This window comes from Lissotriton vulgaris, chromosome 1_1, assembly GCF_964263255.1.
Source record: "Lissotriton vulgaris chromosome 1_1, aLisVul1.2, whole genome shotgun sequence".
NCBI classification, from domain to species: Eukaryota; Metazoa; Chordata; class Amphibia; order Caudata; family Salamandridae; genus Lissotriton; species Lissotriton vulgaris.
The window spans coordinates 121,972,504-121,988,874 of record NC_141685.1 but is presented as its reverse complement, the minus strand read 5'-3'; the positions used below and the strand labels follow the sequence as shown (position 1 = coordinate 121,988,874).

The 16,371-nt window shown below is 47.1% G+C and overlaps 1 protein-coding gene across 1 annotated transcript in view; it reads left to right on the top strand.

Moving 5' to 3' along the window:
* Nucleotides 1–16,371, top strand: part of LOC147737727 (uncharacterized) — a 64,839-nt gene that overhangs the window by 24,583 nt on the left and 23,885 nt on the right. The window contains exon 2 of the mRNA XM_086942437.1: nt 7,990–8,081. The gene's annotated coding sequence lies outside the window, so the exon portion shown is untranslated. The remainder of the gene's footprint in view (nt 1–7,989; nt 8,082–16,371) is intronic.

Sequence of the window (16,371 nt, the reverse complement as noted above, 5' to 3'; positions counted from 1 at the left end):
AACCTCCACTGGCTCCCCGTCAATAAGAGGATCACTTTCCGCCTCCTAACCCACGCACACAAAGCACTTTACGAACTGGGACCTGAATGCCTCAACACACGACTCTCCTTCTACACCCCCTCTCGCCAGCTACGATCCTCCAGCCAAGCCCTTGCTACTGTACCTCGCATCAACAAAACCACCATGGGAGGTAGATCCTTCTCCTACCTAGCAGCTAAAACCTGGAACTCCCTTCCTACCCACCTTCGCCTCACTCAGAACCACCTAGCATTCAGAAAGCAACTTAAAACTTGGATATTTGACAAGTAATTCCCCACCCTTCTTCAAGCGCCTTGAGACCCTCTGGGTATGTAGCGCGCTATATAAATCTTTTGACTTGACTTGACTTGACTCTATTGATCTACCTGTAAAGGAAAGAAGACAAAACATTTTTTGGGGTGGTCTCTCTCTCCATATCCATAGGTAAAATGTCCAGTGGTTACAGGTGACATACTATAGCTGTATTCCAGTGCTTATAGTGGGATAAAAATATTTTACCAAAAACACACTAGACTCACTGACACACAACATAGAGCACACACACTTAATGAGGAAATTTTTGATCAGATGTTTTCAAATCATTTCCTGGTGGTAACACTATTGTTGGTAAAGAGGGAAAGGACAAAGTTTGTGTTATATCCCTGTAAAGTGAGGAGGAACAATGTCAATTTCATGCCATTACATATTTAAAACATACTGTTTTGGAGCTGTAGATAAACCTCATGAGACAAAACGTCAGGATCTGGTGTGCTAACTAGCACCTGTTTGAGAAAGAAAGGCATATTCAGGTCTTGGTTTAACTTACATTCATGTAGTGGTGGCAGTGCTCACAATCATCAGACCTTTCTACTCACGATTTCTACGAGGAAATACCTCCCGATCGATCCCTACGTGGCTCCGGTGATAATGCCAGAGTAATTTTGAAACCGGGGTTTTATACCTTTTCCCGGGTTGGAGTTAATTAGTTAATTGCATGACTAAGGTTTCCTTATGGCCATATATGGTCATTGTCGGTTTTAGTTAGTTAATTGTTGAGGAAATGTTGTGCCCATTGTTATTTCTCCATTTTCCCATGATATGCCCCTTCGATGCCACCGCCAGGTTTCCCAGCCACTGAGAGTTTCTTCATCCTTTTCTGCAGTAGAATTAACCATTTCCAGCGCAGGGAAAGGTCCGATTTGAGTTTGTGAATGCTCATATACTCGCAAGCTGGTGGCCATTCACAAACTGAGAAGGCAAGACACGCGTGCGCTGCATTTACGACTGTGCAATTCTACGCATGCCTGGTTAAGAATTACCTGGCGGGTTTCATTTTATTTTATTGGCTAAGAGGTGTTTGAACTGGAAACACAGTAGCAGGGGACAGACCCAATGAGGTGTCCAGTTTCTATTTGGCACCACTTCCCCCTTGACTAGTTTTATTTATTAACATTATAAGAAGAGCTACTGAGTCCTAAAGACTTCCGGGAACCCGCAGGTGTGATCCCTGAGATTATGATTGGACAAAGTGCCCAACCTTCTTTCAAGTTAAAACTCTCTGCGCTTAAATGCGATAAACGTGTTTCCCTTTGTATCTCTGCCCAAGAGAGTGGTGGTGACGCGAGTTTCTTATTTTACGTACATGTATCATGACGTGCATTGATGTCGTAATTTCCAATGTTAACAGTGCGTTGTTGAACCGCCTGTTCGCTGGAGGGCCTGCTCCTGTGCTCATGCCTTTGTGATCTGGATGTTTCTAGTCTGTATTCGGTTGAATGTAGGCGCTGGCTACACCTCTTTAGTCTCCAGCCAGCCTTGGGCATCTGGTGGTTTTGTGAAAAATAGCATGGCTTCAGAGTCCACCAGGAGCAATGTAGCCATGTACATAAGAGAACATTCCAGGCCTGTTGGACCAGCAGGAATGAACCTCTCAGTCTCTGTGCTTCTGTAGTGTAGTCTGGATAGATGGTCACTCAGCCTTGGGCAATTTGCCTGGGGCCCATGGACCTGGCGACATGCATAGTGTAGTCGCGGTCCTGGTAGTTAAAGAGATGCAAAATTAATCTGTGGATTGTGGCACGCTCTTGTAGATGAAACCTAATGTATAAAGCATCCGCGCAGCACACACAGGTGGCACACAAGGCACACTACAAAAAGACTCATCACCAGGTTAGGTGGAAAACAGTATGTGTATTGTCAAATGAACACATCAGAAGGGAATCACTGGTGCAGATAAACTGTGCCAGCTGGCACTAGGTAATAATTCACATGGGACTATTTACTAGGCAGGGCCAATCAGAGAAGTCTAAGGAATAGATGTAGAGTCCATCAGCTTTAGCCTTAGGGGAAAAACATTATCAGCATAACACCACAGCATTACCATAAGTCCATTATGCCTAGCCTTAGCAACATTGCCATAAACATAAAGCATTATCAATCGGCATACACCTGTGGGCATAAACATGTGAACGTTAGGGGCATATTATGCACAACGACCATCAGTGCAAGGGCCTCCACACATTTGCATAAATCATGAGGCTCCTCCCTAGGCGTAAATGCACACCAGTCGCATGGGACCTACACACAAGGTCTAGAAGGAAGACATCCCTGCATCATCATATCACCACCAAAGTATGAGCATGGGAACATATGGGCAAGGAATCAGCACTGGACGCCTACATCACATTATTTAAGTGCAACGTAAATGAGGCATAACAACATTAGTGCACATGCTCAAAACAGCCCAGATCAAAGCTGTTCAGGAGAATATAAATGTGAAATTTAAGCAAAGTGTGGAACCAAAGTGCGGTAGCTTAAAGTTTTCCGTTTGTGATAAAAATGAAAATCAAACTGCCCAGAGCTGAAGCGATCCGAACTTGTCGTTATGGGGATAAAGTAAACTAAAGAAACTAACCACGTAGTCTCTTACAGTTCCATTACGAACCGGCTAAATCAATGTGTCTGTATGCACTGGCATGCAGGACAGTTAGTTTCACGGCTGTATTTCCAACGTAATTAACCCCTTCAATGCTGATGACGGCCCCCAGCCGTCATGCATCACGGGGCTCGTGTGCTGATGACGGCTGGGGACCGTCATAAACACGCCCACTTCGGAAAACACCACACAGGCGCAGAATCGCGGCCACGCCCAAGGGGTTAAAGGAAGTAGAAAAGGGACTAACCGGAAGCCGTACCCAAATGTAGACTTTCGTGACCGCAATCTAAAAAAAGGCAACGGCCAAAGCGAAGGTGCTCAAGACCGTGTAGTCGCTTATCGTTAATTTACAAAGCGGCATGTTTGGAGTGACCATGCACGGTTGAAGACGAGTCAGTGAGTTTTGTGCTCTACCATATTTACTTTCTGGGGTGATTTGCGGGATCTCTGGCAGTGCTGACCTTATTTCCAGTTGTCTTTGTAAGTCGCTTAGTGTTTACGTTGGTTGCTGTGTCTCTGTAAGTGACCCATGTCGCTTTGTGATGGGTCTGAAGTGTTCTTTTTGCTTAGCGATGGTAGATGCAGTGTTAGCTAGATTGACTTTTTAGGTCTCGCCTGTCAATGAGCATGCGCATTGAGCTTGCGAGACTATAGGGGCTTAAACAGAGTTTAACTAGACTGGCGATTTGATGCAGTGCATGTGCGCTTTTAGCTCAATGCGCAAGCGCAATGAGTTAAAATGCGCGTGCACAGCATCAAATCGCCAGCCATCTGTTGCCCAGCTTGGTGCCGCCAGCAGCTCTTCCCACTCCACCGCATGCTGCATCAAAGGCTTTCACGGCCGGCCGGCCGTGCTTTCAGTTTCACGGCCGCCAGGCCGTGTCTCCTTTTCTGTTGTCCAGCTTGGTGCCGCCAGCAGCTCTTCCCGCTCTGCCCCCTGCTGCATCAAAGGCTTTTACGGCCGGCCGGCCGGCCGTGCTTTCAGTTTCACTGCCGCCAGGCCGTGTCTCCTTATTTTTTAACTTGTTTTTTTTAATTGCCTACACCCAGTGACTGAAACACTTTTAATGTTGGGCCAGGCTACATATTTTCCCAAGTTTACTGACAACGTGGCCTCTGTTTACAGTAGATGCTTGGCCACAGTTACTTCCAACACTTTGCACTGGCACTTCTTGGGTTGCCTTGTCCTACAGCTAAATTCGAACTGTTCTGAACTAGAGTCTCATAATTTTCCCAATTTTGCAGTAAAACGATCAAAGAGGTACTAACTTTATTTCGACATCATTATTGAAGTGCAGTTTATCTTGTCTTCCTCAGTACTTCGTACATCTCTCTAGAGATGTGGCCTAACGGCCAGAGCTGCCATCTAAGTCACGTAAATACAAAACATGTTGCATTACAAATGCTATAGGTGTCACATTCGCGAAAGTTATAACTATTGGCATTGTAAATGACAAAGCTATCAATTTAGATATTTTAAAAACCAACACATAAATAAAATATTTGTCATTTACAAGACCAATAGCTCCAACTTTTCTAATGCGAGACCTATTGCATTTCCAATGCTTGTTTAATACTGATTATCTGTTCTAGAACCGCCGGTAGGGAGCTCAGTTTGTTGATTATAGGGTCACAGGCATAGGATCCTGGTAATGATGAGTCCATGGATTGAACTCTCGTTCCTAGACTGGAGTCAGTGGATTGAACTCCCAATGTCTCATACCGGGATACCACGTCCTGAGGAGTGACCGGTAACAGGGGAGGGGAGGAGGCATTGCCATTATTTTAAAAGAGGGTTGTAAATGTCACATCGTCTCCAACATCCTACCGGATTGTGAAAAATGTTCTTTCTCCATCACGCTTTCCCTCACCCACACCTTTTCGAGTATTCTGATTTTCCACCTCCCTTGACCCCATGGACAATTGTTTAAAGTTTTACCAGAAAATTCCCTTTATGGTTATGGACACCCTATTGAACATCTGTGCCTTAGTAAAATCCATCTCTCCCTGTGACCGGGCAGACCCTCAATTCCTAAGCAAGGCTGAGGAAGTAGTCCTCCCGGTGTTACTAAAGATGATTAACTCCTCCATCTTGACCGGACTAGTACCGCCACTTTGGAAACACGCCCTGGTGAAGACGCTACTGAAGAAACCCAACGCTGACCGCGACATTCTTGGGAATTACCGCCCTACTTCCCTCCTTCCTGGGTTCAGTAAAATGCTAGCAAAGCATGTTGATTCAGCTATTTCCACCTTCTTCGAATCTCACAACATACTTCACTCCTTGCAAACCGTGTTCTGCCGCCAACATGGGACTGAAACCGCGTTACTGGCTTTGTTGAAAAGCCCAAAATGATTATCGACAAAGGTAAATCGACAGCTATCATCCTTTTGGACCTCAGCGCCGCTTTTGACACTGTTAACTATGACATCCTGATCCATAGACTGAGGAATGTCGGACTATCAGGCAGTGTTATCACCTGGCTGCAATCTCTTCTCGAGAATAGAACCTTCCAAGCCTTTGAAGGGGGTAACATTTCAAACCGGATCCCACTTGACTGAAGTGTTCCTCAGGGCTAGTTTCTGAGCTTGATGCTGTTTAATATCTATATGAGCTTCCTGGAAAAGATTGTTGTCCCTTTTGGGATAGAAATTGTCACCTACGCCGATGACACCCAATTAGTGGTGGCCTTAAATCATCCAGAAAACTCCTCACCATGCCTAGGCTCCTGCCTGGAGAGAGTTCCCAAATAAATAGAACCCTCCTTCCTTAAATTGGATGGAAATAAAACGGAGCTTATTCTGCTGGGTAAGTCACCCACATTTGATATCGGTTTAGCATGGCCAAACTGTCTCGGCTCTCCACCCACGCCCAAAAATCAGATCAAAAGTCTCGGCATGTGGCTAGATCGACCACTGACAATTTATTATCAGGCGACGAAACTGGCCGCATCCTGCTATGGCATCCTACAGATGCTCCTTAAAGTCCTCCCGCTCCTCCCCCTCTCAGCAAGGAAACTCATGGTCCAGGTCTTGATCCTCTCCCGCCTCGACTACAAAAATGCTCTGTATCTAGGAATTCCAGGGGTGACAACAAACAAACTGCAAGTTATTCAGAATTGTGCAGCACGCATGCTTCTTAAGATCTGCAACAGCCACTCTGCAATACCTGCCCTGAAAACCTTGCACTGGCTCCTGATTGTGGAAAGAATAACATTCAAGCCCCTATGTATTGCTCATGAATCTTTCTGGAAAAAAGGCCCCCCATCCTCCGATCCATAATCTCCCCCTTCTGTACTAACAGATGCCTCTGATTATCCATTCTCTACCTAGCTTCTCCCCCCCCCCGGGGCCCCCAGTTACGTTCAGAACCCAACCCCCTTTCCTTCTGTAAACGTCTGAAAACCTGGTTATTCCAAAAACCCACCTACTAAGCTGGTGTGGCCTGCCATAAATCTCTGCTAGCACAAGGACACCTTCTGGTAGCCATGCGCTCTATAAATATCCTTAACATAACATAACGTTATTTTATAGAGGTGGGCGAGCCAGTGAAGGACGCCTGGCTTTAGCTCTGCTTGGAGTTTACTCGGATCCTCGGGCCAAAGCAAGCCAAGCCACTTGTCTGCCTCAGGAGGCCTTCTTTAGGGGTGACTGATATATATTAAAAATAGTGTTTGACTTTACCACACATGGTCAAGGCAGAGTCGAGATCAAGCAATTTACACTTTTCTGCAGTATGCATTGACCGTCCTCATGTGAGTAGTTTACTTGGGCTACTCAGGGTGGCATAAATAGTGCTTCAGGCCCTGGTGACTACTTTAACACCCATGCCCTGGGTACCATTGGTACCATGTACTAGGGACTTATAAGGGGGTTAAAGTCATTGCCAATTGAGGATGCCAATTCACATATAGCAATTTCAACCTGCTCCAGTGCACTTTCAGAGTCCTAACCAACAGTATCTGGAGCAAAAGGATTGGGGGTAACCATCCCAAAAGGGTACTTTCCTCCAGGTGATGATGACTTAAGCTGACTTGGGGCCTGCGTCCTGTGAGTCCTCTCTATATTAAAGCACGGGTATAGCTCTCTGTCTGGAATCCATGTTTTAAACCAGTCTCCCCGGTTTGTGTTCTCGACTCATAGTGGGAGGCAAGATGCTGGAGAATTGGATTTGACTATGTTATGCCCTGTTGCGTCATTAATGTAACTTGTCTCTGTTTCCCAAATTTTGGTCCAGTTCATTGTGTACCTGGAAAACGCTTTAAAATCTGATATGGTGAACATCAGTGCTGACAACAAACGTTCTGGAGAGGCTAAAGTCAGGAGTATGTTGTCTGCTTACAGCATAATTTCCAGGTTGCCGGCTTTGGTTTCAGTTCCCCAAATGCCTTCTGAGCAGTATAGGGTGAATGTGAGGGTCTCTGGGGCTATCAGGAAGAGTATGTGTGAAAGGGGACGGCCTTGTTTCATGCCGCGTTCAATGAGCTTCTTTCTCTTCCTTTTGCTCTTCTCCACTTCTTTTCTTGTCTGTCATCTGTTTGTTCTAATCCAAGTGTGCACTTCACATTATGTGTTGTATGCATGCTCAGAATTCCTAAGTGTAAAGATTCAGAAGGTCTCAACTATTATGCATTTCATCCCTTGCTTTATTAGCATCCAAGTTAAACACAGTTACAAAAAGACTGCACTTCCCAGAGCCCATTGGAATACATGACTACGGAAAACTGAACCTGGTGCACCGTCATGGCACACTCGTTGTAAATCCTCCCGTGCATGCAGCAATTCCTCTTCTCTGATAATGCACATTGAAAACAAGGTGCATAAGCTTTTCTGTTATCAGTTTATATAGGTTCTAAATTGTGGTGTTTTTTCAGTGTTTTACAAACGTTTAAAACATTTTTGCTTTGTAAAAATTCACAAGGCTGGTGTTTTTCCAAAGAAAGTTGAGTTTATTTCCTTCTCTTGCTTGTCCCTAGTGCCATTACCAATATCCATCTATCTTCTCCTAACTCTCTTATTTGACTTTGCTCTTTCAGGTAATGTTTCATTGATTTGCTCACCTCCAAACCAATCTCATTTCCCATTGATCGCTTTCCAGCAGTCTAGTCCCAGGATGTGTAGGATGGAGGCATATTTGCATCTCATTATCTCATAAAGATTTGATTGCAGCTGGTGAAAGTTTTTTTATTTTTTATTCTTTTAAAACATCAACAAGAGGAAACTCAATTAGGGATACAGGTTGCAGGCAGCATCAATGACATAATATATGTGACATATGTAAACACATCATGGTTCGGCAGCATTGCCATTTACATCAGTGTCGGAGCAAGAGCTACTAAGATAAAGGGTGATCACAAGGCAAGGAGGACAATAAAACATTCCAATCCTAATCACAGACAGCGCATCATTAAAAAAATTAAATATAAGGAAGCAGGGGTAAGGAGGAGACTGCATCGAACACATAAGGGTAGATCAACATGATGTCTAATCCATGCCATATGCCGGCGTGGCTCCCGTCCTCAGGGGAACGCCAATTGCATGGACAGAAGGATATACATCATACTTTGGTACAATTGTACAGAAGTTATGCATTCATAAGGTCCTGGCCATAGTTCCTTCATGGTGGTCGAAAATCGTTTTTGGCTTCTATGCTAAGGATATCCATATTCCCCCCCATCCACTCCCTACTCCTCTAGTGAGTAGCATGTGTAGTGTGTTGGCCTCTGTTCGTGCACATTGCAGGAGAGTATGCAGCTGCCTCTTAGCACAGATGTTGCTTTACAAGAAATTTCAATTCGGCGCTTCAAAAGTACCTATGCACGGTCTGTAAACTGGTGTAAGTGTTTACCCCCCTTAGCTTTAGGGCAAAGGCCTAGCAGGCAGGATTCAGGAGTAGGTGACCATGTATGCGAGTTTCGATATGGTGGCTGTAACCTCAAGCCATGACATCTGTAGTCATGGGCACCCCCACACCATATGTTAGAAGCCGGCGTCACCCAGTTTACCGCGCAGCACTTTGGTGTCGAGTCAGGAAACATGCGCTGGATACGGTGAGGGGAGAGAACTGTGATGTGTGTAGTTAAATTATGTGAATTGGAATCGAGGATTCAAGTAACCCTTCGCTAACATGTTGTAGCGCCCGCAGGCATGACTTGAGCGGTTGCAAGAGCACAGTGTTCATCTAGCCAATGCAGTCCCCATGTGCAGCTGAGGTGGGGTGCTCGGTGCTGTCTTATTGGAAGCCAGCGTCCTACTACCCAGTTCTTTATCTCAAAATACTACATAGCTATAAATGTATCATTTCTGTCTGATCTGGGCCTGCATTGCTCTACCTGTCATAGAGGAGAAACTGCTGAGGAATTAGCACACATGCTGCTAGTTTCAGGCCCTTTGATCACAATGCAGTAACAATTCCACTATACAGCTGCCTCAAATATCACTCATTGACTCTGTCCCTGCCTTGGACCGATAGGGAGCTCAGCTGCTTTTAGGTTAGGTTTGTGCTGTACAAACACCACATGCATAGCACCCTTTTTCAAAGGAAGAACGGCTTGGTGCCATTAAGCTGTGCTGCTGGATGAAGCAGCTGATATAATAAAGACCCTTGTGGCATGCAGCACGCTTTGTATCATTTGCTGGTGTGTTTCACACTGAGAATTCTTTTTATTTTACATTGTGGAGCTGTGCCTTGGGCATTTTGTGTATTTGTAAAGCAGTTCTAAGCATGTGGGCCTTTGTAAAAGCTGAGTATGGGCTGTGTACTTGCCGGGAATGTGTGAGAGTCGCAGAAGGCATTTATTAGGTGTTATGTGCAGCGTGCACTGTTGGGGAGCATTCTCCATCTTGTGGAAAGAATGAGCGCACCTCAGTATTGTTCCATTAAATGTGGCCACAGTGGTTTGTACAGGTGATGTTGAAAAGCATGAGTAGGAGGAGAGATCCATGAAAAGTCATGGGAAATACATGGTTTGAAAATCTTGTTCACAGGCCTCCGGCTGGAAAAGGAATGTTGATAGCAGGGCAATGCATGTGTGGAGCAGGTGAATAAATGTAAGAACCGGGCCTACCGTTATGGATACAAGAGTGGAGGGCAGCCGAGGTGTAGGACTTCTGGACAGAGCCATTTGACTTAAGAGATGTTTTTAAGAGAGTGTTTCGCATGCTGGGCATGGTCCAGGAGTGAAAGAATGTTAACAGGCTTTGGCGCACCATCCATGCACTCGCTACACAGATGCACCCCAGTGTTCAACTAGTAGACAGCCAAGCTGGTGTGCTATGTCACAAAGCTCTAAAGTTAAAAGTGGGACAACTCAACAACAGACTAGCTCAGTTCAGTCTCCTAGTCCAGCCGGTGATCTCCCACTCCTGTGGATAATACTGGCCAACTAAAAAAGCTAAAAAAGAAATTGCAGCAGTTTACTGACATAATGAAGGGTATCATACTGTTTTGGGGTCCGATGTTCGATTCCCGCAATATCCGACGCCTGACTAGAATAGATGAGGTAGTCGGTAACACCACCACAGGTATACTGACTAATATTACAGTTGAGCTCCAAGCTACCAGACGTGTCTCGCTTCAAAATCGGATGGTTTTAGATTTTATCTTAGCTGACAGGGGTGGAGCCTGCCATGTCATCGTCAGCAGCAGCTGCTGCGTGTACATACATGTCAGTGCCCCGACTGTAAAATCTGCAATGCAGAAATTGTATAGACTGGCTTCAGAAATTCACGAAGACAATGGTACCTGGTCCCTCTCGGGATGGCTCTGGGGAATATTGACATTATGGGGTTGGAAAATACTCCTTTTCCTGATAGCTATTGCAGGGTTTGTTTTCACATGCTTTCTATGCATAAATTGCCACCCAGCTTGCTGCACGTATTGCATAAGCAGACTCATTCCCAGTGTCTCACTACCAAAAAGTAATAATAAGCACACTCTCATGATGATGCAAGAAATACAGTCAATAATGTTAATCGACGAGGGAGTCTTCGAATATTGATTACAATTTATGATGTTTGCATTTGCTTTCTTTTCACATTTACTTTGGATAGATAACTATATCCTTTTCCCCTTATCATTGTAAAGACCCTACCGGATAGCCAAATAAAGCTAATTAGCATATAATGCTAAAAGGAGGGTCTGTTAGTCTGAAAAATCCCTTGCTATCCTTGAACTGTGCTATATTAGATTAGCATTATATGGCTAAGTTAGTTGCCGCTACCACGTTTGTATGCAACCCGTTGAGCTATCCCCGTAATGTGCAAGTCTCAGTTAGCAAGTGTGACTCCATTTTGTATTTTGTAATCCTTATTTAGACTGCATAGGCTGCACCAGCATTAGGCCCATGTATCCAGAATTGCTTGCCTCAGCTGAACACTGTATTTCACTGTTATTTTCTTTTATGTCCAAGGTTGTTTCTCGACTTGCTAATGAATAAGGTGCTCTCCCTTCAAATACCAAACTGAGCGTGTAGCACTGCTCCCACGTTTAGAGACGCTGAGGCCCAGCACGATAACCGTGAGTTGCCGATAAGGTGTACCCATCTCGCAAGTAGTAGCGCATCTCTCTGTACCCCCATTTTTCGGATCCAGCTCGAGCCAGTACATTTCCATGGTGGGCGGGGTTGGAGATGGCTGGGAAGCTTATTTACCTACTGTAACCAGTTTGGAAGGCAGTCCACTCAGCAACCATCTTAGGGTTCAAGTCTGACCGGATCTCTCTCTGCCGAGAACTGATAATAAATCCTGTTTATATTCTCTACTGTCTGACCGACTCTTCATTCCTGGGAAGGCATAGCAGGTGGTTCTTAATAACCCGGGTGGCCCCTAAGGGCCTCTTCCTTCAGTTCTGAGGGACAAGAAGTCGTTGAACACCTTCCTGAACTCTCTGATAGTGACTCTGCCACTCTTAATGAATACGAGATCTGCATCAAAAAGCTGGACTTTCACTACCTCACCAAAGTGAGTACTTTCCTTGAACGATATTACTTCGGGAGAAGGATGCAATGGCAGGGTGAGTCGGTAGAACAGTACATAACTACCTTGCGCAAATTGGCTTCGATGTGCAATTTTGGTGCAGCTTTAGATGAGCTCTTAAGAGATCAGTTCATATTGGGATGAGTCCTCCATAAAAAGAGAGACGCCCTGTGGCAAAAAGGCACGCCATTGCTTCAAGAAGTGCTGACCATAGCCAAAAGTCACAAGCATTCAAAAGCGTGTGTTATTATTATACGCAAAGACAGTTCAGGTGATAAAAAGGAGAACACTAATGTCAAGGTTGTGGTGGATAGATTTGTTAAACCCAAATCGAGCACCACTTCAAAGCCCTTTAATACAAACAATTTTCAGGGGAAGTGCTTCAGGTGTGGCAACCAGGCCATATGGCCAACTTTAAAGACTGCCCATGCTGGAAGGCCATGTGCAAAATGTGTGAGAGAAAAGGTCATGTCTCAAAGAACTGCAGAAAGTGCACAGGCATAAAAAAGTCAGGGAAGTTGATCTTTATGAAGAAGAATCGAAATTTGCCAAGCTTATGTAACGGTAAGTTTCAATTCTATTAAGGACACGGAGGCGAGGATTATGCTATATCTTCCTTCGCTTTATTAACATAAAGACTCCACAGCAGCTTAGGAAAATATATATAACAGTGAACAAAAAATGCTTTAAGGCCTAAAGCATTTGACGGTACGTTTAACAGATCAAAAAACCACAACTCCCAAGAGTCTCTTGTATATTGTCAGTCCATAGTCCTTCCATTATGTCCATCACCGCTAGAAAACCAGCCTTCTCTTCCTCTTCCTCCTCTTTCTTCGCGCAGATCACGCATACACCTCATTGATCCTGCTTAGCACCCTCGTTGCCTGTCGAAAAAAGGGGACATCGTAAGCGAGGTGGCCCAGGAATGCAACAATAAGGCGAGGAGCCGTTAGTGACTATTACAGTACAGACATTGTAAAGGAAAACACTTTACTTACTGCCATACGGGTGGGTAGAGAAACCACTGTGTAGCCTGGGTGGGATAATCCTCGCCTCCGTGTCCTTAATAGAATTGAAACTTACCGTTACATAAGCTAGGCAAATTTCGATTCTATGTCAGGACCGGAGGCTTCAGATTATGCTAGTTCAAAGCTTACATACCACCAACTGGGCCAAATCCACCACGGGCTTAAAATAAAACCTCTTAAAGGTGGAATCCGAGGACCAATCCGCAGCTCGCATTAGATCCTCTTAGCGAGCACCCACCGAGAACGCCTTAGAGGCCATGGCCCCTCTGGCAGAGTGTGCTCCAAACAGAGTCGTATTGATGCCCGCTTCGTGCATGACCCAACGCACCCACCGAGCAATAGTGGGGGAGGAGACAGCTTTGTGTGGCTTCCGCAGGGCAATCAACAACTGACGTTCGCCCGGGGGGTGCAATTCCAAGGTCAGGTCTTCATATGCTTTGAGGCATTGCACAACACACAACTTAGGAGTGTCTAGAAAAGCTGGATAGGAAATGGATCGCGACGACGTTTTGGTGCGTCGGCCCACGGTAAAAGTAACCCCATCCGGGGAAAAAATGCGTGCAGATATATCCAGCGCGCGCACGTCAGATACGCGTCTACAAGAAACCAAACATAACAACATGGCCAACTTTGCCGAGAGTTCCTTAAGAGACAGGTAGGAATTGGCCGGCCAAGACAGGAACAAGTTCAGAACCAAATTGACGTCCCAAAGGTCGGAGTACCTAGGTTCAGGGGGCAAAGCGAGACGAATAGCCCGCAGAAGCCGACAAACAAAAGGATGTTCCCCTACCGGGTGGCCATCGATGTTGTCATGGCCTGCCGAAATTGCCGATCGAATCGCATTGATCGTTCTGTAGGCCAAGCCCTTGTCGGCTAGGTGAGCCAGGAAATTCAGCACGGGAACGAGGCCCGCGACCAAGGGATCCAAATTCCTTCGTAGACACCAACGCATCCCCTTAAGCCAAGCGGATCTGTAGCGCTTCGTCGTACTATCGGCCCATGCTTTGGAGAGCAAGTGCTCAGCAGACCCCGAAAGGCCTGGGAGCGACCAGCGTCTCCTGAGAGCCTCCATGCCATGAGGCGGAGAGAGCTCTGCGTGATGAGAGGATGCGGTTCCCGATCCGGATTTGTCAGGAGCAGAGGAAACAGGGGGAGTAGGATTGGAAAATCCCAAGAAAGTTCCAGAAGAACCGGAAACCACACTTGAGACCTCCAGAGCGGTGTAACCAACACCAACTCCGCTCCTTGGCGGCGTATTTGGGCTGCCGTTCGCACTATCATGGAGAACGGGGGAAACGCAAACGGTCTTTCCCGACTCCAGTCCTGTAGAAAGGCGTCCGTGGCTTCCGCCAGAGGGTCCGGCCTCCAGCTGAAAAAACGCGGTAGCTGGTGGTCGAGACGGGACGCAAACAGGTCCACCGAAAAAGGACCCCAGAGAGTTTGTAACCACCGGAAGACTTCCGGATCCAATTTCCACTGACTGGCATCCCTGAGGTGCCTGGAATGCCAATCCGCTACTTGATTGGCCTGACCCGGCAGGTACTCCGCTGTCACCGCAATGTGTCGCGACAGGCAGTAGTCCCAGAAGTCCTTCGCCAAATCCGCCAGAGCGCGGGAACGAGGACCCCCTAGATGGTTCACATAACGAACCGCCGAAACGTTGTCCATTCTCAGCAGGACACAGGCTTTGACCGAATCCTTGGTCCAACAACGGACTGCGAAGGAGCCCGCCAGGAGTTCCAAACAGTTGATATGCAATCGTTGTTCTTCTGAAGACCAGGCGCCGTCGGTGGAGAAATCCCCGCACCGGGCGCCCCAGCCCGACCTGCTGGCATCGGACTCTATGACTAGATCCGGGGCCGCTCCGAAGATCGCCCGACCATTCCATGCCTCCATGTGAGACAGCCACCAAGACATTTCCTCCTTCACTTCGTCCGTGAGAGGAACCCACTGATCGTAGCTCATCCCTCGCCGTAGGTGCTGAGCCTTGAGACGCTGGAGCGCCCTGTAGTGTAGGGGCCCCGGAAAAATCGCTTGGATGGAGGACGACAGAAGCCCTACCACCTTGGCGATATGGCGCAAAGAAGTGCGATCTTTGGCGATCGTCTGCCGAAGCAGGTGTCGTATTTTTCGCGACTTTCCGACCCGGCAGGCTCAGGACCTCCTGTACCGAGTCCACCACGAAACCCAGGAAGGTAATCTTCTGAGTGGGAACTAAAACCGATTTGGAGCCGTTGATCACAAAACCCAGTTTTTGAAGAAGGTGCACGGCCTGCTGAAGCTGGCCCGCCAATACCTCTGGGCACTGCCCCATGAGGAGGATGTCGTCCAAGTACACCAACATCCGAACCCCCTGACCCCTGAGAAACTCCACCACCGGATGGAGCACCTTCGTAAAGCACCAGGGGGCCGATGACAGGCCGAACGGCAGTGCGGTGAACTCGAACACCCTGTCGTTCCATAGAAACTGTAAGAAACGACGATGCGGCGGGTGGATGGGGACGACCAGATAGGCGTCCTTGAGATCCAGTCTCACCATCCAATCCCGAGGGAGGAGTACGTCTCGAAGGAGGTGGATACCCTCCATCTTGAAATGTCGATAGATCAACCACCCGTTGAATTCCTTGAGATTGATCACAGGTCTCTTGCCCCCATCTGTCTTGTCCACTAAGAAGACATTGCTGAGGAAACCGTTGGGGTGGCGCGTTGATAGATGGATGGCCCCTTTGCAGAGCAGTTCCGAGACCTCTCCGTCTATCAACCGCGCGTCGGACTCTGAAAACACCATTGGACGTGGGGGCACCGCTTGCGTGGGCTGGTCGTAGAACTCTATGTGGAACCCATGTACGGTTTGCAAGACCCAAGCGTCGGCAGTGAGCAACTCCCACTCCCCGTAAAATGTTGCCAACCTCCGTCCAATCGGAACTTGATCTAAACAAAGTACACTCACCGGAGGCATTTCCTTGTCCAGAGTTCTTCCTGAACCCTCTGCCGCCAAAGCGCTGCCCTCTGGTGGGATAGAAGTTATTAAAGTTTGCGGAGGTCTGGCACTGGCCTCTGCCAAGGCCTTGTCCCTTATTGTTGGCTTGCTGGCCACGGCCGGTCGCGCGGCCCCTACCGCGACCGGCCCCTCCGGAGAAACGTTGGTGAAACACACGTTTAATGCTGGACTGCGCTTTGTCCAGCGACGTGAACGTGTTCACGAACTTGCCCAGCTCCCTGATAAAGGGCTCGCCGAAGAGGCCTCCCTGGGCCACTGCACCCGCCTCCGACGAGGCCAGATCCCCCAACTTCGGGTCCAATTTAATCAAAAGGGAATGCCGTCGTTCAGTAGATAGGGCGCAATTGGCGTTGCCCAGGAATACAATAACCCTTTGGGCCCAATTGGAAAGCACCTCCGGGGAAATGACGGTG